This window comes from Bubalus bubalis, chromosome 11 (genome assembly GCF_019923935.1).
Source record: "Bubalus bubalis isolate 160015118507 breed Murrah chromosome 11, NDDB_SH_1, whole genome shotgun sequence".
In the NCBI taxonomy this organism is placed as follows: Eukaryota; Metazoa; Chordata; class Mammalia; order Artiodactyla; family Bovidae; genus Bubalus; species Bubalus bubalis.
Genome location: NC_059167.1, coordinates 53,181,165 through 53,204,538, shown reverse-complemented (window position 1 = coordinate 53,204,538; position 23,374 = coordinate 53,181,165). Strand labels below are relative to the sequence as shown.

At 39.5% G+C, this 23,374-nt stretch overlaps 1 pseudogene; it reads left to right on the top strand.

Moving 5' to 3' along the window:
• Nucleotides 1–286: 286 nt before the first annotated feature.
• LOC112588007 lies at nucleotides 287–597 on the top strand (annotated as a pseudogene).
• Nucleotides 598–23,374: the final 22,777 nt, after the last annotated feature.

Below are 23,374 nucleotides of genomic sequence, written 5' to 3'. Positions count from 1 at the left end.
AACATATACATTGACGGAAAGCATGAGCAACTTTTATAGAAATTGGACACAACTGCAACATCAAAGCACTACTGAAACATAGTTTTATCTTGAATTTAATCTTTTCTAAATTAGGCTTATCTTTTTTAAGCCTTTTCATTTATTCACTCATTTGTTTTTAATGTTTTCTGGCTATGCCATGTTGTATGGCATGTGAGATCTTAGTTCCCTGACCAGGAATCAAACCTGTGTGTCTGCACTGGCAGTGCAGAGTCTTAACCATGGGACCGCCAGGGAAGTCCCTTGTCTTGCTCCTGGGCTTGGATCTAGGTTGCGTTACCATGGCGAAACACACCAAGAAGGTCGGAATCATGGGCAAATACGGGACCCGTTATGGTGCCTCCCTCAGGAAAATGGTGAAGAAAATTGAAATCAGCCGGCACGCCAAGTATACCTGCTCCTTCTGTGGCAAAACCAAGATGAAGAGATGAGCTGTGGGCATTTGGCACTGTGGTTCCTGCATGAAAACAGCACAAAAACACCGCCTCTGCTGTCACAGTGAAGTCTGCCATCAGAAGACTGAAGGAATGGAAGGCCCAGTAGAAGCACCACCGTTTGATAATGTTGCTAGCCTATAATAAATGGGTTAATTTATGTTAAAAAAAAAAAGCTTGTCTTTTTTATGTTTCATATTTCTTTTTTGCAGGAATTTGTTTTTATTGTTTTTGTTTTTGTTTTTACAAAAGTACTGGCCTGTGGCTGACTGGAAGGAAAGAAAGTAGACTCTTCATCACAGATAACTGAATAATTTGAGGTGTGTCCACATAAAGCTTAAGTGTGGGGACTCTAGAGGGCCTGGAGAGGTGCCCTGGTTTTCTGGATGACTGTGTGAGTGTATTATCTGCATGACTTTGGGGAGCTTATCCTATTCTGCCTTGATTTCTCTATCTCTATAATGGAGGTGGTGGTAATTGTACCTACATCATTGGATTGTGAAGAGTAAAGAAGTTAGTAGTAGATTAACAGTAGGCTCTTAGAAAAGTGTCTTTTGCAGGGTATGGGGTCAGAGTGCTTTCAGTTCAGTTCAGTTCAGTTGCTCAGTGGTGTCCGATTCTTTGTGACCCCATGAATCGCAGCACGCCAGGCCTCCCTGTCCATTACCAATTCCCGGAGTTCACTCAGACTCACATCCATCGAGTCAGTGATGCCATCCAGCCATGTCATCTTCTGTCGTCCCCTTCTCCTCCTGCCCCCAATCCCTCCCAGCATCAGAGTCTTTTCCAATGAGTCAACTCTTCGCGTGAGGTGGCCAAAGTACTGGAGTTTCAGCTTTAGCGTCATTTCTTCCAAAGAAATCCCAGGGCTGTTCTGCTTCAGAATGGACTGGTTGGATCTCCTTGCAGTCCAAGGGACTCTCGAGAGTCTTCTCCAACACCACAGTTCTTTAGGTATCATCATTTGCTGTTCCAGACTTTATTCTGCACCTGTATCTTTGCGTAAGCCAGGGCTGATGACTTAGCCCATTGTGGCCCAGGGCGGGCGTGGCATTTTTGCCGTTATGTGCCTCTTATTCCATTAAAAAATTATTGTATTTTATGATTTTGTTGGTATAAAGCTAAGTATAATCCAGGCTAAATTCATTACTATATATCTTTTTTGCTTTTACTTTTAAAATAAATGAGAACAAAAACATTTCTGCAGTCCTCTACATTAAGTTGGGTCCTGGGCATGGTGCTTACTGTGAGAGATTCAGACAAGTGGAACTATAGGTTAAGCTGGCCCTGGTATAAGCTCTTCCTTCCCTTGCTGGAATGCTCTTCTTTTAAGCATCTTTTCTTGAGCATCATTTCTTCTCCTCTTGAGCAGTTCCTCTTCATCATTTGAAATTCCACCCCAAGCTTCCTTCTCAGTCTGTTCTATGTGTATGGCGGTTTTATGATTGTTCCTTTACCCATCTGTCACCCAGGCCAGACTGTAAGTTCTTCAAGTTCAGGAAACTCCTCTGTCTCCCCAGGACTAAGCACATTATGGTTACACTAGTTAATTACTTAATGTGGTTGGATAAAATATGTCATTGTGGAGGGAGCAGCATGGATGTGGGCCTTTGAGAGTCTTGAAGGGAGGTTTATTTAGAAAACCAGAGAAGGTTAAAGACAACCTTTTCATTCACAATTCCTGCTTATTCCTGAACACTTGCAGACTTCAAAACACAGGAAGAAGATGACTGGAGTATCAAGTAGCAAGAGTTTACAATACAATTGCCTGAGCAATGGGAACTCCCCACTGATTAACATTAATGGGAGCTCCATTCATACATCACACAGAGAACAGACCCCTAAAAGCTGATCTGCTGCCTCATTAGAAGCCAGTCAGATGCTTTCAGTGTTGAGTAATAGGTCTGGCTGGGCTGACTCCAGAAGCAGAACAGCGACAAGGTTCTCTGTTAATTTCAAATGTGGTGGCGAGGCTGGGACAGAGCGAAGCCCTGGCAAGAGGATATTGTGACTGAACCACAGGGTAAAAATCTCTACAGGGGGATGATCCAATTCGATGAAATTGCCTGCTACATAATCTTCCCCAACAAGGCAGCACGGGGTTTATTTCACAGCATTGCCCAGACTCACTATCCCATTGACTCTTGCAGGGGTACTCCACTTCAGGTTCAAACTGCACACCAGAGAATCTTGTTAAACACGCCCACCCTGGGCCACCCCTAGAGCTTCTAAGCCAGTGGGTCTAAGAGGGAGTCTAGAACCCAAGGTTTAACAAGCAGCTCAGGTAAATGATGTTGCGAGTAAATTAGATCAGACCTTAAGAACATGGACTTTGCTGAACAAGTTATCTTTGAACAAGGGTGAATCCTTCCTTCTATGTTTTGGCCCTAATGGTCTGTGTCCATAACTATTGGTGCTCATTCTTTGGTGCCTGGAACCTAGTATAACCCTTAAGCACGGAAGGAAACCAGAAATATTCCCTTTCAGCCCCCAGACATCTCCTTTGCAGATTCTGAAGCCCCTATTTTTCTTTCTCTCATGGGTACTTTTGAGGGGGCTGGCATGTGCACATCTGACAGCTAGGGTCATCTCTCTTTTATTTCCTCCACTCAGAACTCTGAGTCTTGTGCTGTGAAACCAGCTCACTGGCACTCTGCACTGGAGTTTCATTTACTATTAAGGGCTCTAATGAGGAGGGACAGGCAATTATTATTATTTATTTCACTAATTAGCCAGATAATCATTCATTTTGAAACTATTCAGGGTTGGAAATCTGTTCATTTTGTGCCCTTTGTGTAATATGGATTCATTTATTTTTTTTTTCTTTTCCTTTACAAAAACGACTGCTTTGTTTTAAATGGGGGGCAAAGGTAGGGAGTGAGAAGGGGGAAATTAAAGAAGAGAGAGAGATAATTTCTGAGCTGTGAAGATAATGCAGCGAGGAGCCAGAGTCCATAAAAACATCACCTTTCAGTCTCTGAAGACATAACGCTTGATGATAACCATAAAACATGTTAGTGCAAAATGAATTGCTGTTCTGTTCAAATCCTTAAATGTACTACTGTGGATGTCACTGGAGATATGCAACTCTTTTTTCTGATGCCGAGATATATTTTATCATAATTTGTGGAGTGGATGACAGCCTTGTACACATGATTGCCTTTTCCTGCTCAGTTAGCTTGTCAAGGTCAGAGTCCTTTGGCCTTTTATGAATGTCGGACTATTAAGAAATGAGCAGGATAAGTGAACAGCATGGAGAGGAAACTTTATTTTTCTTTATTAATTGATACATTATGTTTTCATGGTGTTTGCTTATCGTAAGCCGCCATTTTGCTCTGGAGGTTACTCTGGAGACGGGAGGGGATGTTGCTGTTGTTTGGTGCCCTGCATCTTATTTTCATTGTGAGACGGAAAGAGCTTCTGGGAAGTTGGGGTTCATCTTCAAAAATAAACTGTTCAGGAATGCTTGAACTTTCAGGTAGCATTTTTTTAAGGTACGTTGTTACCGTGGGATGTGGTACTTCTCTATGTTGATGTTTCTCTAGGGCATACATGCAATATGGCACTCTTTGTAACCCAAGTCTGCTAGATAATGAGCCTGGTACATTAGGCTGAGAGTCTCTGTGTATTTGTTTGTTTTCTATGACTTCCATTTTGCAAGTTAAAACCAGATCTGAGGAGGATAGAAGCTGCAATCAAGTATCTTAAGCTAAGGAAATGTGAGATGGTGGCCATTTCTCAGAGAAATGGAAACACTTGGTGAGCTCTAGGGTGGGGAAGAGGATCCAAGGAAAAGTCAGAGGAGGCGTCACCTTCCTGAAGGATGTCTCAACTGGCGCCCATGACTTAATGCTCTCTTTACCTTGGCATACCCCTCAATAGCTTAAAGGATTCAATGTAAGAAATTTCTAGTCTAAATGACTCTTTCCCTTTCACGGGCTCCCGCATTGTCACTAAAACAAAATTGCTCAGAAGTCTCAATAAAAAGTCGATAATGCATGAATAAGTCCTTGTGCAGAAAGTTCAAGAAACCATTGTTCCCAGATCTTCAACTGCTCTTGCTAAACTTTCAGAAGCTTTGTCAGAGGGAACTTTTTATACCCCAGATTTGGAGAGGTATCAGGGTTAATTCTGATAGGAGCAACAGCAGCAGGAAAAATGTCCTAGTATCTATTCTGCTCACAGCCACAGTAATAAAGTATTTACCAAAAAAGAATAAAAAGAACTTTAAAAATAAGAAACCCTTCACAGCGTTGAACCTGATAGATCCTATCAGGTTAATTTACTGGAGTTGATCTTTATACTTTATATAGAAGAAAGTAATGTAAATGAAAGAAATATGTTTACACTACTTAAGAGTGAGCTACAGCTACTGAATCCAAGAACCGCTTTCATATAGTGCTGGCATATTAAAAATGAGTTTGACTATTTTAAATAATTCTGCTCTATTCTTGAAAGCACTTTCAAAAGCTCTAGGGGAAGAAAAATGTGAAGGGACTAAAAATCTAGTCAAGCTGCATTTTTAAAAGATTGAAAAAATAACCTAGACGTCTCCTGAAGGTCATCTTACTAAGTTGCCTTCACTGTATCATGATGAAGAAATGAAGATAATGGATAAATGCCGGAAGTCAAGGTTGAATACAAGACATTTGCAGGGACGGGATGTTTTAATAATCATTTAATACAACAAAGGATAGAAATTGGAAGCAGAGAAAGAAAATGGCCGAAATAGAAAACAAAAGTGAAGCTGGAGGACAGCAGCAAGAATTTCTCTTCTGTTGTAAGATCCTGCGTTTAGTACAGGATTCAGGTGGCTATTGGAGCGTCACCTTTTAGTGTCGATGGGGCTAGATAAAGGCCATGGCAGCAGCTGGGCATTGCTCCCCTTAAGAACAAACCCTTAAAGTGGCACTTTCTCCGGCCTTGACACACATACAGGGGGTCGTCAAAGTAAGTTTTGTAGGCAGTGGTTCCAATTGGGCTGAAATTGAGAACCTGAGGTCTATGTGAGACCAGAATTTCCAGGTAAACTGACTTGTGGAAACCAAAATAGGTTTTCTTGATCATTCTTGATCGAGAAATGAAGAAGGCTGAAGAAGGGTTTTCTTCAGCCTGTCAGTACTCTCTGGCATCAGGGTATTTGCACTTCTCTTCTCTCCCCCTGGAATGTTCTTTGAAGATGTCTGTGGTTTGCTCCCTAACTTCGTGAAAGATTCTGTCCAAATGTCACTCTCAGCATTGCCTTTCCTCCCCAGTCACCCTGTTGAGAAGCACAACGTGGTAAGTCACTCTCATTTTTGTAGAGCATTTCTTCTGTACTATTTATCATCACTGGATAGAACCTATTTTTATTTATTTGTTTTCCACATTAGAAAGTATGCTCTATGACAGTAGGGTCTGTGCTATATAGAAGCTCCCAACAAGTTGAGAATTCCTGCCTTCTTCCCCAGTGCCTCAACAGTGCCTGCCATAGTGCAGGATCTCAATGAAGGTTGGTTGAATGAATAAATGGATAATAACAATAATAGCTTCCCCTTTTTGTGCACTTTCCCTGCACCAATTTCCACATTCAACTCCCCACAGGCTGTAGTGTGGTGCTATCTGTAATGCCCTATAAGTGAAGTGACTGCTATTTTACACCCCATTTTACAAAGATGCCCTCCTAGTAACTCTGCGTGCACAGATTTGATTCTGCTGTAAGGAATATAATGCCATCCTGAGGATATGAACACTCTGCGCCTTCTTCCTAATGAACAGTTTGCTGTTGCACATAAAAGTAAAATTTAAATGAAATAAAGAAAGCATCCACATTATAAAAAAATTAATAGGAAAGGAGAACTTGACTCAGAAGGATTTCAGTTTCATCAGGCATCTTGGAAGGGACCTTTTCCTTAGGGTTGCCAAATTGGGGTGTGGGGGGTGGAGGATACCTAGTTAAATTTGAATTTCAGGTAATCAATGAATGATTTTTTTATTCATTATTGAGCATGTTCCATATATTGTATGGGACATGTTTATGTTAAAGAAATTATGCATTATTTATCTAAAATTCAAATTTAACTGGGTATCCTATACTTTATATGCCACTGGTTTCCATTTCTTTTTTAAAAATTTTATTGAAGTCAGTGTGTTAATTTCTGCTGTACAGCAGAGTGAGTTGGTTAAATATATATATATATACCTTTTCATATTCTTTTCCTTTATAGTTCATCACAGAATATTGACTATAGTTCCCTATGCTATACAGTAGGACCTTGTTGTTTATCTGTGTTATATACAATAATTTTCATCTGCTAATCCCAAATTCCCAATCCTTCCTTCCTCCCCCTTAACAACGACAAGTCTGTTCTCTATGTCTGTGAGTCTGTTTCTTTTTTGTAGATATGATCATTTATGTCATATTTTGGATTCAACATATGTCATATCATATGGTATTTGCAATTTTTTTTAAATGTGCTGGTTTCTATTTCTAATGAGACATAGCAAAAAATAATAGTAGCAAAAGTAATAAAAATCTTTACAGTTACCACTTCTGTTCCTCCGGAGCTCCTTGAGTTTTGCATGTATCATTTCTAGTGCGTTTTGTATATCATTTCTAGTCCTTACAAGAACCTTTCATGTTAGATAGTATCATCCATCCTTCAGATAAGGAAATTGAAGCTCAGAAAGGATAGGAAATTTGCCTCAAGTCACATAGCCAAAAAGTGTCTCTTCTAGAAAGTAAGCTCATTGACGGTAGCGTCTTTACCCCAAAGAACATGATATCCAGGTCTCTCTCTTTGCCCGCTGTTTCCTCTCTGTGACCCCACTGTTCTTGGAGGTACTAGGTTAGAGCCAATCCAGGAGCAAAGAGGAGTCATTCCTAGCTGGACCCCAGAAGGAGCTGCCTGGGATCTGGATGTCCATCTTTGCCTCCTTGGTTCTCACATCCTGAGGAACTTTTGTGCCACATCTAGCCAATTCCCTGTGGGATCATTGTGACATGGTATTTCCTTGTTAGTATTTTTTTGGGGGGGTTCACTTAAAAATAGTTAAGGATAAACAGAAAACAACAACAACTTGGGCTATTTCAGTCCCAGAGTCACATGCATTTTATTCTAAATGACAATATTTAACAACAAAATTGCTTCATTTCAGACTCATTGCGTTCTTTCAAGTGGGAGTCCTATAATTTAAAAATAATAAATGCAACAGAGTGAATATATTGCTTTCATTAATCCCCAATACTGCTTATTTTCAGCACTTTTAAATTATTTGAGTGTGCTCAATAGATTTAGCTGAAGTGGAAAAAGAATCATTCAAATTTCAGACCATTTGCAGTTATCAATTTATCTGCTGTTTTCCAGCCAAGTAACCGAACTTCAGAGTAGCATGTGGTTTGAATGATTTCCTCCCAACCCCCTGCCTGGTATGAAACAGTGAATTAGTCAAGTAAAAATGTCTGTGGAATTGAAGGTGCTATAAACAAGGGCGTCATAGCCTCTGAATTATCAGCCAGCACAGGTGATGTTGATTGCATGTCATGGTGTCCCAAGGACATCCAAAGTGACAGTGGAAACTTTCTGTTTCTGTGCCCAAAATAAAGTGAAGAATTAAGCTATAATCTAAACACTTCACTTCTTACCTGCTCTTTGTTTATTTTCCAAATATTTAAAAGGTAATATGCTGGTCCCATCACTTCATGGGAAATAGATGGGGAAACAGCGGAAACAGACTTTATTTTGGGGGGCTCCAAAATCACTGCAGATGGTGATTGCAGCCATGAAATTAAAAGATGCTTACTCCTTGGAAGGAAAGTTATGACCAACCTAGGTAGCATATTCAAAAGCAGAGATATTACCTTGCCAACAAAGGTCCGTCTAGTCAAGGCTATGGTTTTTCTAGTGGTCATGTATGGATGTGAGAGTTGGACTGTAAAGAAGGCTGAGCACCGAAGAATTGATGCTTTTGAACTGTGGTGTTGGAGAAGACTCTTGTGACTCCCTTTGACTGCAAGGAAATCCAACCAGCCCATCCTAAAGGAGACCAGTCCTGGGTGTTCATTGGAAGGACTGATGCTGAGGCTGAAACTCCAATACTTTGGCCACCTCATGTGAAGAGTTGACTCATTGGAAAAGACCCTGATGCTGGGAGAGATTGGGGGCAGGAGGAGAAGGGGACAACAGAGGATGAGATGGCTGGATGGCATCACCTACTCGATGCACATGAGTTTGGGTAAACTCCGGGAGTTGGTGATGGATAGGGAGGCCTGGTGTGCTGCGATTCATGGGGTCGCAAAGAGTCAGACACGACTGAACGACTGAACTGAACTGAATGCAGTTATAAGGACTTCCCTGGTGGCTCAGGTGGTAAAGCGTCTGCCTACAATGTGGGAGACCCGGGTTTGATCCCTGGGTCAGGAAGATCCCCTGGAGAAGGAAATGGCAACCCAGTCCAGTACTCTCGCCTAGAAAATCCCATGGGCCAAGGAGCCTGGTAGGCTACAGTCCATGAGGTCCGAAGAGCTGGACATGACGTTGTAAGGTCTTTAAGTACCAGAACTTAAGCACTGAATTGCTGGATAAAATACAGGATGCCCCTTTAAATTTAAATTTCAAGTAAACACTGCATGATTTTTTACTACAGGTGTGTCCCAGATATTGTGTCCTGTATTTTAATTTGCTCATCTGGCAACCCTTTTGAAGACCAAGACCTTGCATCTTATTAACATTCCGTGTTTCTTAATCAAAGCATGGTAGTGACTAATGACAGCGGCTGGAATTTATTGAGTGACTACTATGTGCCCAGTGTTTGCCTGTGTGCTTTACATTTATGATCATCCAGTCTTCACAATAATCCTACCAATTGGGTGTATTATTATCCCATTTTATAAATATAGGAAAATGAGACTTGGAATTGTTGAGGTACTTGCCTAGAATCTCAGTAAACAGGCAGTGGTGGAAAGTGATCTCTACCTAGACCTTTCTGTTTTCACTGCACTATGCATTCTAATTCAATGAAAACAAATGACCAGTTGCAGATGAGATCATATGTCTACTAACTTTTCTTTAAGGATACAAATACAGCCTTAAATTCACATGGACATATTCAAGGTTGAGTTTTGCAATACATATATTAAGGCATACATGCAGAACTCTTACTGGCAAGTAGACTGGCTCATCTGCTTATTAGTAAAAGGAATCTCTTTAAACTATGACAAAAATATAAAATCAGAGTATGAAATGCAATGGCAGTAGTTGGATAAACTTCAAATGAGTGAAAGCAGCCTCCAAACAATTAGTTGTTTTAAACTCAGTAAAATGGCAGTTATTTCACTTAACTTTAAACTCATTATTTGCTGAGAGGTGTTTAAATTTAATTTAGAGGTTTTTGAGTTGTAAGTTTGCTTAAACGTAGGCTCCATCTTCTAACTGGATAATAAGCAAGTTCATTTGCATATGGGCCCAGTTCCATGCTGAGGGTCTGTCTCATCATGACATTTCTTCTTAAATATCTACCATGTGTGAGTATTGAGAAGATGATGAAACGCATTGTGAAAAAATGCCACAGAAGAAAACGGCGCCCACGACACAGCACAGTTATTTTCATTTTTGCACAATTCTTTCCTGTTACTGATTTCTGAAGTGACCAGAACTGACAGAGATTCCACAGTGCTCGTTAGAAATTAACTCATGGTTTCTGTCAAGAAGAAACTGCCTACATGGAAGAAAAGGCAGATGAGGAAAGAAAACTCATCTTACAATTTGCAGCAATTATGTTTTCTTTTTTTAATTCCATAAACAGGGCATGCAATGAAATTTTAAGCAGTTTTTTCCTCTTTTGCCATAATTATTCTCTTAATTTTGGAGGCACTGAGGTCCTGGGACTTGCCTTTTGGATTCTGAACTGAGAAAGTCCGAGCACCTGCCATAGAATCAGAGAGAAAGAGACTAAGATTCAGGTGGGACTTCTCAGTCCTTCCAGCACTGTTTTATTGAGCACCCACATGGCACTTGGCACCACGTTAAGTACTAGGAATGAACAAACAAATATTGTACTTGAACTTGCCATGCTGTGACAAGAGTCTGAATTATTGTAGACAACAGCATTGTGCTGATGGACTGAAATGACTGATACAGCGAGAAGCAAGATCAGAGGGTGGTGATTCTTCCGAGAGAGACTGCCTCTACCCAGGATGGTGTTCACACATGCCAGGAGGGACTGAGGGCCATTTGGTCACAGCTCGTGCCCTCTATCAGTTGATAGTACTCCCTCAGATGGGAAGACTTGTGAACATTTAAAGAAAACAATGATTTGCCAGGAAATGAAGGGAATTCAAGTGCAGCCCCCACAGAGCAGCCTTATTATGTAATACAAATTGTTCAACCATAGGACCAACACAGGGGCCTTATAGAAGCTCGCCACACTAGCAAAAATGAAATGATTTACATTTGGAAGCCGCAGCTGGTATGAAAATAAACATTGAATCAGTTCCTTCCTCTAAGTCCATGTTCCATTAGAATAACTACAGTAGGTGACATTTTTCACATTTTAATTGGGGTTTTGCTGATTTTATCAGAATTTCTGCTGATCAAAGCAAATTGGCTATTTATTTATTTTGCGATGAAGCTAACTGTTCAGTGCAAGTTTAATGTACTGTAATGAATTTTAAATATCCTCCTAGTCAGATTACAAAGTGTTGGAATCAAGATGTCCCTGTTACACTTAAATTATTAATTACTCAAATGGACAAAAGGCAACTTTCAGATATAATGTCACAGTTTAAATGGGTCTGAACTAGATGAAAATGTTGGGCCTGCCTTAAAGATGTCAGAGAAATAAAGATGCTTCCCCCTGCAGTCTGCTTAACCCACTCGTACCTGCTTGGTTTTTAGACGTATGATAAATACTTTCATTATTAGTTTATTTTCAGTAGCTTACAGAACAATAAGTTTTTATGTTATTTACACTCCAGTGACTTTGGCTTAATTGGCTTCTTTTATGTTATTTATATAAATATAAATCATACTTGGTTTTAAAGTATTAATGATGCATTTTATGTTATAATGCTGTTTTTATTCAGACTAGCACGCCATAAATTCATACCATCCATGGGTAACAGCTAAGGATCTTTACAAAATCCACTTCAAAAGTTGAAGCAACTGCACTCTGAACCTTGACAGAATTCAGGCTTGGGATGAAAAGATCCACTGAATTGCATTTCATTTCCATTTGCGTTAGCAAATTAATTTATTCAAATATTTCTGGAGGGCAGTTCTCAGGTCTGTATACTTGGGAAATGACATAGATTTGCTTTCCAAGACACTGTAACAAAGCAAAACAAAAAGCCCAATTTAAATAAAACTGAGTTTTAAGTATTACTTTCACCAGATGAGGGATCCTGGCACCTGCCAAGTAAAGAGGTTGGTTGAGACATTTTTTGGTTTTATTTAAATGTTTGCATATATAAGTTTTTATAAACATTCATTTGGTGATCACTGGACATTTTTTGCTCACATCCTAAGATGATGTTATGAGTAAGTAGGATTTTCTTATGTAATTCACATTTCTAAATAAGCTTTAAGGTTTTATAGATATTTTATAGATATTTAGGGTTTTCCAAGTGACCCTCTGCATGCTGACCTCTTTGAATGATGAAAGCCTTACAAAAAATAAAGAGTCATCAAAGATGTTTTTGAATAGACAAGTGATATTATTTCAATTGTTAATTAAAAACGTGCCCTAGGGATCAGTCAGTTCAGTTCAGTCACTCAGTCGTGTCCGACTCTTTGCGACCCCATGAATCACAGCACACCAGGCCTCCCTGTCCATCACCAACTCCCGGAGTTCACCCAAACTCACGTCCATCGAGTCAGTGATGCCATCCAGCCATCTCATCCTCTGTCATCCCCTTCTCCTCCTGCCCCCAATCCTTCCCAGCATCAGAGTCTTTTCCAGTGAGTCAACTCTTCGCATGAGGTGGCCAAAGTACTGAAGTTTCAGCTTTAGCATCATTCCTTCCAAAGAAATCCCAGGGCTGATCTCCTTCAGAATGGACTGGTGGGATCTCCTTGCAGTCCAAGGGACTCTCAAGAGTCTTCTCCAACACCACAATTCAAAAGCATCAATTCTTCAGTGCTCAGCCTTCTTCACAGTCCAACTCTCACATCCATTCATGACCACTGGAAAAACCATAGCCTTGACTAGACAGACCTTAGTTGGCAAAGTAATGTCTCTGCTTTTGAATATGCTATCTGGAGGGGGGAATTTCTAAATTCCCTACTAGATGGGATTTATCTAAATCAATGTAATTAACAAACAAAAATTGTTCAAAATTACACAAAATTCCAACAAAAATTACACAGTGGTAATTTAATTTTGGTTTATTTAGGTAAGGTTAGATGTCCACCTAAAGCACAGCCTTGATCTTGGGGGACAAAAGTAGTAAGTGGAGAAGACTGAAAAGCTCCTTGATCTTTCCTTCCTAAAATGTTGCTGAAACTCTACCCAAACACAGGTTTTCTTATTTAGAGTCATGAGACAACAAGCTGGTTCATTTGTCTTTGTCCTTGTCTTAGCATGTTTAGTTTTCAAAGTGCCTGAAGAGTTCCAGGTGAAGGTGGTTTTATTGTACAGAGTAGGTCATTGAAAGAACTCTTGGAATCAGAGAGATCTTCCTAGCTGCAAAGCTTCAGTCAAGTTACTTACCCTCTCTCAGCCTTTGTTTTCTCACTTATAAAACAGGGGATAGTCATAGTGCTTGCTCCACAGGGATGTGTGAGGAATGAATGAAACATTCATTCATGAATGAGGAAAGGAGGTATGTGGAGCCTTAGCACACTGTGTCGTGTGTGTCAGTTGCGCTCAGTCGTGTCCGACTCTTTGTGACCTCATGGACTGTAGCCTGCCAGGCTCCTCTGTTCATGGAATTCTCCCGACAAGCATACTGGAGTGGGCTGCCATTTCCTTCTCCAAGGGACCGCTAGAAAAGCCTCTATTTGTTTAATTCTTAACTAATTCTGTGAAGTTTATTTCCTGATTTGTGTAGCATGTGCATCTTCTGATGTCTCTGCTCAGATATTTTTTTCCTTAGATATTTTTGGGGGTTACACACAGCTTTATGTATTTATTTTTGGCTGTGCTGGATTGTCGTTGCAGAGATTTTTCTTTAAAAACAAATTTTTTTTTTAACCTGAATTCTCACATCCTGTTCAGGGAAGATCCACGGATTGTCGGGGAGGGGGGGGGGGAAACTCAGTAAATGGTTATTACTGTACTGTGTCTTCAGTATAATTGCTCTATACAAGTTTGCCAGGATGATCAACAAGTAAGTCATGCTACTAACTATGGCATATTTTCAACTCAGATGGAAACCACTAGGGGAAAAACAAATATTTATTTAGTGAGAATGATGTCACCAAAGATGAGAGAGAACATTTGATATCTAAACAAGTGCTACAAAAGACATGAGAAAAATAGCTTGTACGCTGTAGCAGCTGCTCTCAGTATGAATGGAGTGCCCTCTAAAAAGAGTAGGATGATCAGCTGGTGGAAAGAAACTGAAAGAGACAGTTCACTGGACTTGTACTGTGCTAATGGGAAGGAAATCACAATCACGTTGACGAGTGTGCCAAATGTTTGCTACTCTGCCTTCTGTGTCTCTGTCAGTTTACAAAGAACTTACATCAGCCTGGTGATTCAGATGGTTCAGATGTAATGGTCCATTTACAGCTGAAGTCACTGTGTCTCAGGGAAGTAAAGAGGTTTGCCCAAGGCACAACTTGAGCCAGATCTTCATTCCTTAGGAGCACATTCCTCAGTCAGTAGTTTGACTTCATAAAAGTAGCTAATAGTTATTCAAACAGTTCATGAATCTTTACAACCAGCCAATGGAAAGGGATGCTATTATTAATCCCATTTTACAGATAAGGAAACTGAGGTACAGAAAGGGGAAGCACGTTGTACTATAGCATGTGGTGAGTGGGGGAACTGGAATTTGAAATCAGAAAGTCTGGCTCCAAAATCCACACTCTTAACACACCTCCAGTGGACCCAAACTGAGAATAATCTATGGTTCGCAAACGTTTGCAAGCATCAGAATCACCTGGAGAATTGGTTAAAACACAGATTAGTGATCCTCATGACTGGAGTTTCTGATTTATTAAGTCTGAAGTGAAGCTCGAGAATTTGCGTTTTTAACCAATTCCCAGATGATGCTGATGCGGATGGCCTGGAGACCACACTTTGAGAGCCACTGGTCCAGACTAGAAACACGAAACCCTGAAGGTCTAGACACTCTGTTGTTGTTTGTTTTGTTGTTCAGCCACTAAGTTATGTCTGACTCTTTCCAACCCTATGGACCATAGCCCACCAGGCTCCTTTGTCCAAGGGATTTCCCGGGCAAGAATGTTGGAGTTGCCATTTCCTTCTCTAGGGGGATCTTCTGGACCCAGGGATTGAACCCACGTCTCCTGCATTGGCAGGCAGGCTCTTTACCGCTGAGCCAGGGAAGCAGATATCCTGTACACCTCAGCATGCTCTGGCCTATGAAAGTATTGGGCAGTGGGGGAAGGAACTGAACCTGGGGTGTCCCCATAGGCTCACACCTCCTGGTTTCTCTAGCATCCGCAGCATACCAAGGTGAAGCCACTAGTTTGAATGTTCATAAAGGACCCTGTTAGAAAAGTTAGCTTGTATAGTTGCAGACATTCTCAGGGATAGCAGGTAGGGGTGAGAAGCAAGGAAAATCACGTGGGCCCCCTTCCGGTTGCTATGATATGTGCAATCAGTTTAAGACTTCGCAGGAAGTCTGAAAATGGGCAAGAAAACAGCAGATGGAAGGGAAAATAGGAACATCATCCCTTTGCCTTAGTAACAGGAGTCAGGGAGAGTTATAGGAGGATATATGTGTTCAGATCTCTAGAACTATGGCTGCTTTTGTGGAATATTTAACAATAGTATTATTTTAATGACCAAGGTGGCAATTTGGTTACATCTACTTTAAAATGCCCAAAGGGTGGGTGATTGTGTTTATACATTTGCTGATGTAACCAAAATAATTAAAACATTTATATTTATATAAATAAATCTATATTTAATCAAAATAATGTAGCAATAAAAATACAATAAAGACATTGTGCTCTTATTGTGCTGCTGTTTAATATTTAATGTAGTTGCTCAAACTTCTCTCTTATTTTATGCATTTAATAAACTTCATACAAAAGCACAATAACATTTATCATTAAGTTTTCCATTTGAAAAAGAAATTAAGTCTAAAATGGTAGCAGTCTGCATGAAAATTTGCTGCCTTGCCCCTTACCTACTTGGAGTCCAGGCAGTCTCTGCCCACACGTACCACAGTCTCAGCCCTGCCTGCTGTGGGGGCCATCTTGGCTGAACTTAACAGAATAAGTACTTAGCAGTGAATAAACCTTTGAACCCAGGGTTGTCTGTGGCTCATCCAACACGGTACTCACCATCACTGGGGTGGCCAAACCACCTTTGGACCACGAAAGGTATCTAGTAGCATCATTTTGACCACCTCTCCACCTCGCAGAGTTATTTACACAGAATTGCATGTCTTTCAGTCATTTACCATTGGCTTTCTTCAAGCAGTGTTAAAAAGAAAGGCCTGAAAGACTTTATACTTGTGTTTATTTTAAGGTTGTTGAAATGCAGTGCTTCTTGTATCTTTCCTGTCCACATTTTGTGTTAGTGCATAAGCAAGTGTCGACAAATAATTGTTTGCAAGATTTTCAAAAGTTTTCATAAATGACACACACATCTCTATTTGCATACAATGGAGTATTTTTAGAATTCTTTTTTTTTTATTTTAATTTATTTGACTGCATTGGGTCTTAGTAGCAGCACTCTGGATCTTCACTGTGTCAGGCAGGATTTTTTCTTGCAGCACACGGACTCCCTAGTCGTGGCACGAGGGTTTAGTTGACCCATGGCGTGTGAGATCTTAGCTCTCCAACCAGGGATTGAACCAGCATCCCCTGCACTGCCAGGCGAACTCTTAACCACTTGACCACCAGGGAAGGCCCCAGTGGACTCTCCATGAAAACACATATGAGAAAATTCTTTCGAGTATTAGACTGAGCATCTGTTTTTCTCAGGGATACCATGGAACATAAAGAATGTGATGGTGGTTGGAATCTGAATTCTAATTTCTCATCCACTTGCATTTGTCTACCTTCTTCATCTGAATAGTTCCTTACCTTGTTTTCTCTCTGCCTACATTTCTTCATTTAATTTCTTGAATCATGTTGCATTTACATTCTTATAACAAGGTCCCTTTTAAGAATGATTTTGAACCCCACCTCTGCCTCCTCCACTCAGTGACTCCTCTAGTTACATACTTGTTACCAGCAGGCATCTTCTGCCACCAGCCCCCCACCCAAGGATGGAACTTAAGACAGTTGGCAAGATTTACTATACAGTAAGCATGGCATTGTGTTTAGCAAAATAAATTTGTAATCCTAAAATCCAGATGTGTTATCTGTCAATATCCAAGAAACCAGGTACAAAACGTGCAGTAGATTTCCATCTTGAAATACTTCCTGCCCAGAAGTGAACTTCTGTAGTTTATTTCCTAGAGCACATGTTGTTTGCAGTAGTAGAAGGAGCCTTCAGATTGCCAGCTGATGAGCATGTACTGCAATATTCTCATAATCTGGAGCCAAAATGATTGCACAGCAAAGCTTAGAAGCCTGGGGAAGCTATTGACAATGTAAGAATTTACCATTTCCAGTTGGTGCAAGAATGTTAATTCCATTTCCAAATAAAAATATAGAAATGGTATGTATTATGAATATTAAAATGTCTGAGTTTGTGTTTTACCCATTGAGCCTTTGATAAATTTCCCTCCAGCTTGTAAGTAAGCATGACTCTGGGACTTTTCCTAAAGGCAGTCGTTCTAAATGCATGCATTTAGATTAATCTTCTTGGGATTAGAATGGACACCTTGAATGGCTGTGTTAGCATTGAAGGTAACCAAGTGATTCGCCAACTTTAGGCAGGAAACAAGAGTAGTTATATATTTTAGCATAAAGGAGGAGTTTCAAATAGAGAAATATTTGATTGAATAGGGGAAATTTTTCTAGAAGGCATACAGAGGGATGAAGATCTACAATTTGTTATTTAAAATAGTACAAATTTTAATATCTTATTGAGAGTCATCCATGTATTCATTGGACTGCAAGGAGATCAAACCAGTCAGTCCTAAAGGAAATCAACCCTGAATATTCATAGGAAGGACTGATGCTGAAGTTTCAATACTTTGTCCACCTAAAGCAAAGAACTGACTCATTGGAAAAGACTGTGATGCTAGGAATGATTGAAGACAAAAGGAAAAGAGGTCAGCAGAAGATAAAATGATTAGATAGCATCACTGACTCAATGAACATAAATCTGAACAAACTCTGGGAGATAGTGAAGGACAGAGGAGCCTGGCATAATACAGTCCATGGGGTAGCAAAGAGTCAGACACAACTTAGTGACTGAACAACAATAATGTCTTCATTTAAGGTTCTGTTTTTTTCAGGCTCACTGTGTCATAGCTGCAATATCTACACAAACTATTGTGTTGATTAATATAGCTTTGTTAAAACAATGTTATAATAATGCCATATATTATCTCATTCATCCATCTATATATGTGTACAGTTACATACAAAAAATTTATTAAATTCTTATTATTGATGCTCTTAGGTACTAGAAATACAAAGATGAGTAAGATCTGTACCACGTTGTCAAGAAACTTACAATTTTATATTAGTGATAGGGTTATAAACAAACTAGTAAAATATGATAACTGATACTGTTGATGAATATAAAGCATGTTATGGAAACACTGAAATACTAAATTAATCCTACATGAAACTATCGAGGAAGGAAATAAACAGAGGTTATATTTGAATAAGAGAACTCAAGAAAGCATTTTGTGTCTGCCTCGGGCAGATTTTATCTTCCTTCATCTCTCTCCCCAGAATAATGTATACTTATCTCCATTGTGTGTTACCATATTTCATTATAGTTAGTGGTTCTCACATCCTTCTGTTTACTAGATAGAGCTTCTTGGAAACAGAAATGTTGTATTCAACTTGTACTCTTAGTAACTAGCTCAGGACAAGAAGCTCAGTAAAATGGTTGTTGAATGAATAAACATGAGTCAAGAAATATCAAGAGAAATTAAAAATGTTTTGAGCTAAATGAAAATAAAAACAAAATTTGTAGAATGCAGCAAAAGCAATAATTAGAGGAAAATTTATAGCATTGGATGCATATATTAGAAAAAAAGAAAGATCTGAAATTGATTATCTAAGCTTTTCACTTTTGACAACTAGAAAAAGAAGAGAAAATTAAATCCAGAGTAATTAGAAGAAAAGAAATGATAAGAATTACAGCATAAACCAATGAATTTGAAAACAGGAAATCAATAACAAACCCAAAAGATAATTCTTTGAAAGGATCAATAAAGTCAGTAAGCCTCTGGCCAGGCTAACTAAGAAAAAAGAACAATGACACAAATTATTAATATCAGAAATGAAGGATTGGGCTTCAGTACGGATCTTATGGACAGTAAGTGGCTAATCAGGGAATACTGTGAACAACTCTGGACTCACAAACTTGATAATCTAGGTGAAATAAACCATTCTTTGAATGACAGCTTGCCAAACTCACACAAGAAGAATAAGACAATCTATATAAGCCCATATCTATGAAAGAAATTGAATCAATTATTAATAACCTTCCAAAACAGAAGGCACCAGACCCAGAATTAAGTGATTATGGCAAGTTTGCAAGGTACAAGGTTAATATACAAAGTCAATCACTTTGCTGTATACCGGTAATAAACAAGTGGAACTTGAAATTAACACTCAATACCACTTACATTACCACCACTCCCCCCAAAAGAAATCAGATCAGATCAGTCACTCAGTTGTGTCCGACTCTTTGCGACCCCATGAATCGAAGCATGCCAGGCCTCCCTGTCCATCACCAACTCCAAGAGTTCACTGAGACTCACATCCATCGAGTCAGTGATGCCATCCAGCCATCTCATCTTCTGTCGTCCCCTTCTCCTCCTGCCCCCAATCCCTCCCAGCATCAGAGTCTTTTCCAATGAGTCAACTCTTCGCATGAGGTGGCCAAAGTACTGGAGTTTCAGCTTCAGCATCATTCCCTCCAAAGAAATCCCAGGGCTGATCTCCTTCAGAATGGACTGGTCTAACAAAATATATAAAGGTCTATTTATGAGGAAAACTACAAAAGTCTGATGAATGAAATCAGTGACAAACTCAATAAATGGAGAGATATAGATATATATAGATATAGATATATATCTATATATATATAGATCCATGTTCATAGATAGGAAGATGGAATGTTGTCAAGCTGTCCGTTTTTCCCAACTTGATCAACAGATTCAATGAAATCCCAGTCAGAATATTAGCAGCTTGTGGATACTGACAAACTGATTCCAAAGTTTGGTGGAGAGGCAAAAGACCCAGGACAGCAAACATAATGTTGGAGGAGAACAGCAAAGTTAGAGGACTAACACTCCCAACTTTCAAGACTTACTATCAAGCTACAGTAATCAAGACAGTGTGGTGCTGACGGCAGAACACACAAGCAGATCGCTGGAACAGAACAGAGAACACAGAAATGGACCCATAAACACAGTCAACTGACATTTAACAAAAGAGCAAAGACTCTGCAATGGAGCAAAGTGAGTTTCTTCAACAAATTCTGAAACAACTAGACATCCACATGAAAAAAAAAAAGAATCTAGACACAGACCTTATACCCTTTACAAAAATTAACTCAAAATGGATTCTAAGTGTGAAATGCAAAGCTATAAAAGTCTAGAAATTATCTAAGTGAAAATCCTAGATGACCTTGGATATGGCAGTGACTTTTAGTTACACTAAAAGCACCATCCATGAAAGAAAAAAATTGATGAGCTAAGCTTCATTGAAATTTAAAGTTTCTATTCTGTGAAAGACAATGTCAAGAGAATTAAAAGACAGGCCTCAGACTGGGAGAAAATATTTTCTAAGGAAAATATTTTCATGATGAAAGAAATAATTAAAAAAAAATTTTAAAGGTAGGTAAACTTATTTCCCAGTTTTATTGAGATATAACTGATGTATGATTTTGTATTAGTTTAAGGTGTACAACATGATTTTATATCTATATATTTATATGTTTATATCATAAAATGTGTACTGCAATAAGTTTAGTCAGCATCTGTCACATCATGCAATTGTAAAGTTTTTTCTTGTGATGAGAACTTTTAAAATCTACTCTCTTAGCAACTCTGAAACTTAAAATACAGCATTATTAACTATGGGCTCCCCTTGTGGCTCAGTGGTAAAGAATCATCTCCCAATGCAGAAGACACGGGAGACGTGAGTTTAATTCCTGGGTCTGGAAGATCCCCTGGAGGAGGAAATGGCAACCTACTCCAGTATTCTTGCTTGGAAAATTCCATGGACAGAGGAACCTGGCAGGCTACAGGCCAGGGGGTTGCAAAGATTCGGACACAATTGAGAAACAGAACACACACGCATTATTAACTATGGTCATATGTTGTTTGTTCATTCAGTTCAGTTCAGTCGCTCCGTCGTGTCCGAATCTTAGCGAGCCCATGAACTGCAGCATACCAGGCCTCCCTGTCCGTCACCAACTCCTGAAGTTTACCCAAACTCATGTCCATCGAGTCGGTGATGCCATCCAACCATCTCATCCTCTGTCGTCCCCTTCTCCTCCTGCCTTCAATCTTTCCCAACATCAGGGTCTTTTCCAATGAGTCAACTCTTCACATGAGGTGGCCAAAATATTGGAGTTTTAACTTCAACATCAGTCCTTCCAACAAACACCTAGGACTGATTTCCTTTAGGATGGACTAGTTGGATCTCCTTGAAGTCCAAGGGACTCTCAAGAGTCTTCTCCAACACCACAGTTCAAAAGCATCAATTCTTTGGCGCTCAGCTTTCTTTATAGTCCAACTCTCACATCCATACGTGACCACTGGAAAAACCATAGCTTTGACTAGACAGACCTTTGTTGACAAAGTGATGGATCTGCTTTTTAATATGCTGTCTAGGTTGGTCATAACTTTCCTTTCAAGGAGTAAGTGTCTTTTAATTTCATGGCTGCAGTCACCATCTGCAGTGATTTTGGCACCAAAAAAAATAAAGTCAGCCACTGTTTCCATTGTTTTCCCATCTATTTCCCATAAAATGATGGGACCAGATGCCATGATCTTAGTTTTCTAAATGATGAGCTTTAAGCCAACTTTTTCACTCTCCTCTTTCACTTTCATCAAGAGGCTCTTTAGTTCTTCTTCACTTTCTGCCATAAGGGCAAAACTCATTAATTTTGTCACTTTTGACCTGTTTTATCCATCCCATAATCCCTACCTCTGGCAACCACCAATCTGTTCATATCTATGAATCTGGGGGGTTTTAGGCTTCACTGTCTTCATAGTGGCACCCCACTCCAGTACTCTTGCCTGGAAAATCCCATGGACGGAGGAGCCTGGTAGGCTGCAGTCCATGGGGTTGCTAAGAGTCAGGCACGACTGAGCGACTTCACTTTCACTTTTCACTTTCATGCATTGGAGAAGGAAATGGCAACCCACTCCAGTATTCTTGCCTGGAGAATCCCAGGGACAGAGAAGCCTAGTGGGCTGCCGTCTATGGGGTCGCACAGAGTCAGACATGACTGAAGCGACTTAGCAGCAGCAGCAGCAACAGGCTTCACATCAAATAGTATTTCTGACTGACTTCATTTGGGATAAGGTTCTCAAGGTCCATTCATGTTGTTAGAAAATGGCAGGATTTCCTTCTTCTTTATGACTGAATAATATTCCATTGTTTATACATACCAGATTTTCTTTATTCAGTCATCTGTCAATGGGCACTTAGATTATTTTCATGTCTTGTGAAAATACTGCAATGAGCATGAGAGTACAGGTATATCTTCAAGATAGTGATTTCATTTCCTTTAAATATATACCCAGGAGTGGAGTTGCTGGACCACATGGCAGTTCTATCTTTAATTGATTGAGGAGCCGCCATACTGTTTTCCATAGTGACAGCATCAATTTGCATTTCCACTGATAATGCACAAGGGTTCCCTTTTCTCCACATCCTCGCTAAGACTTGTTAGCTCTTGCCTTTTGGATGGCACCATAAATAAAATCTTGTAATGTTACATTTTAATAGGAAATACCAATATAATCTTATTATTTTGTTTTTTTTTTTAAGTGCACGTTTTCATAGCTTTGTTTACTGAAATAGCATGAAAAAGCTAAGAAGCCCAATGACAGCAACTATCTCACTGTCAAATTGTGGTTTCTTAACACCAAAAGAAATCAGGATTCTTTAGGGGAATGACTGAATGCACCTCTGGGGTAAGAAATTTACAAGATGTCTCTGGGACATCTTGTGCCTGAAAGCAAGAGTGCTATCAAAGACTAATGGCTCATGTCAAAGAGATACAGGAGTCAACATGAAAGAGTGCCTTGTATAAGGATGGGGAATTTTTAGCACCAGAAGCACTAGCGTGTCCTATTGAATGAAAAACACTGGTTATATAGATTCCATAATGATCTTCAACAACAAAAGAAGAAAAGAACACCAACAACCAAAAACACCTCAGTAGCTATGCACTGTTGAAAATAACTAGGACAATAGTTTTTTACTCTAGAAGGTGTCAAGTATAAAAACATATTAAGCATTTATCTTGTCTTTCATGTGTGAATATTACATTGGGATAATCAAATGGTCCTAGGTGATGAGTAAACATTTTTGTTTACAAAAAATATTTCACATAAAAATGTAGAAGGAATAATAGAATTAGAAGGTCAGCATTTTAACCTCTAATGAACAATGGATTGGGGCAATAAC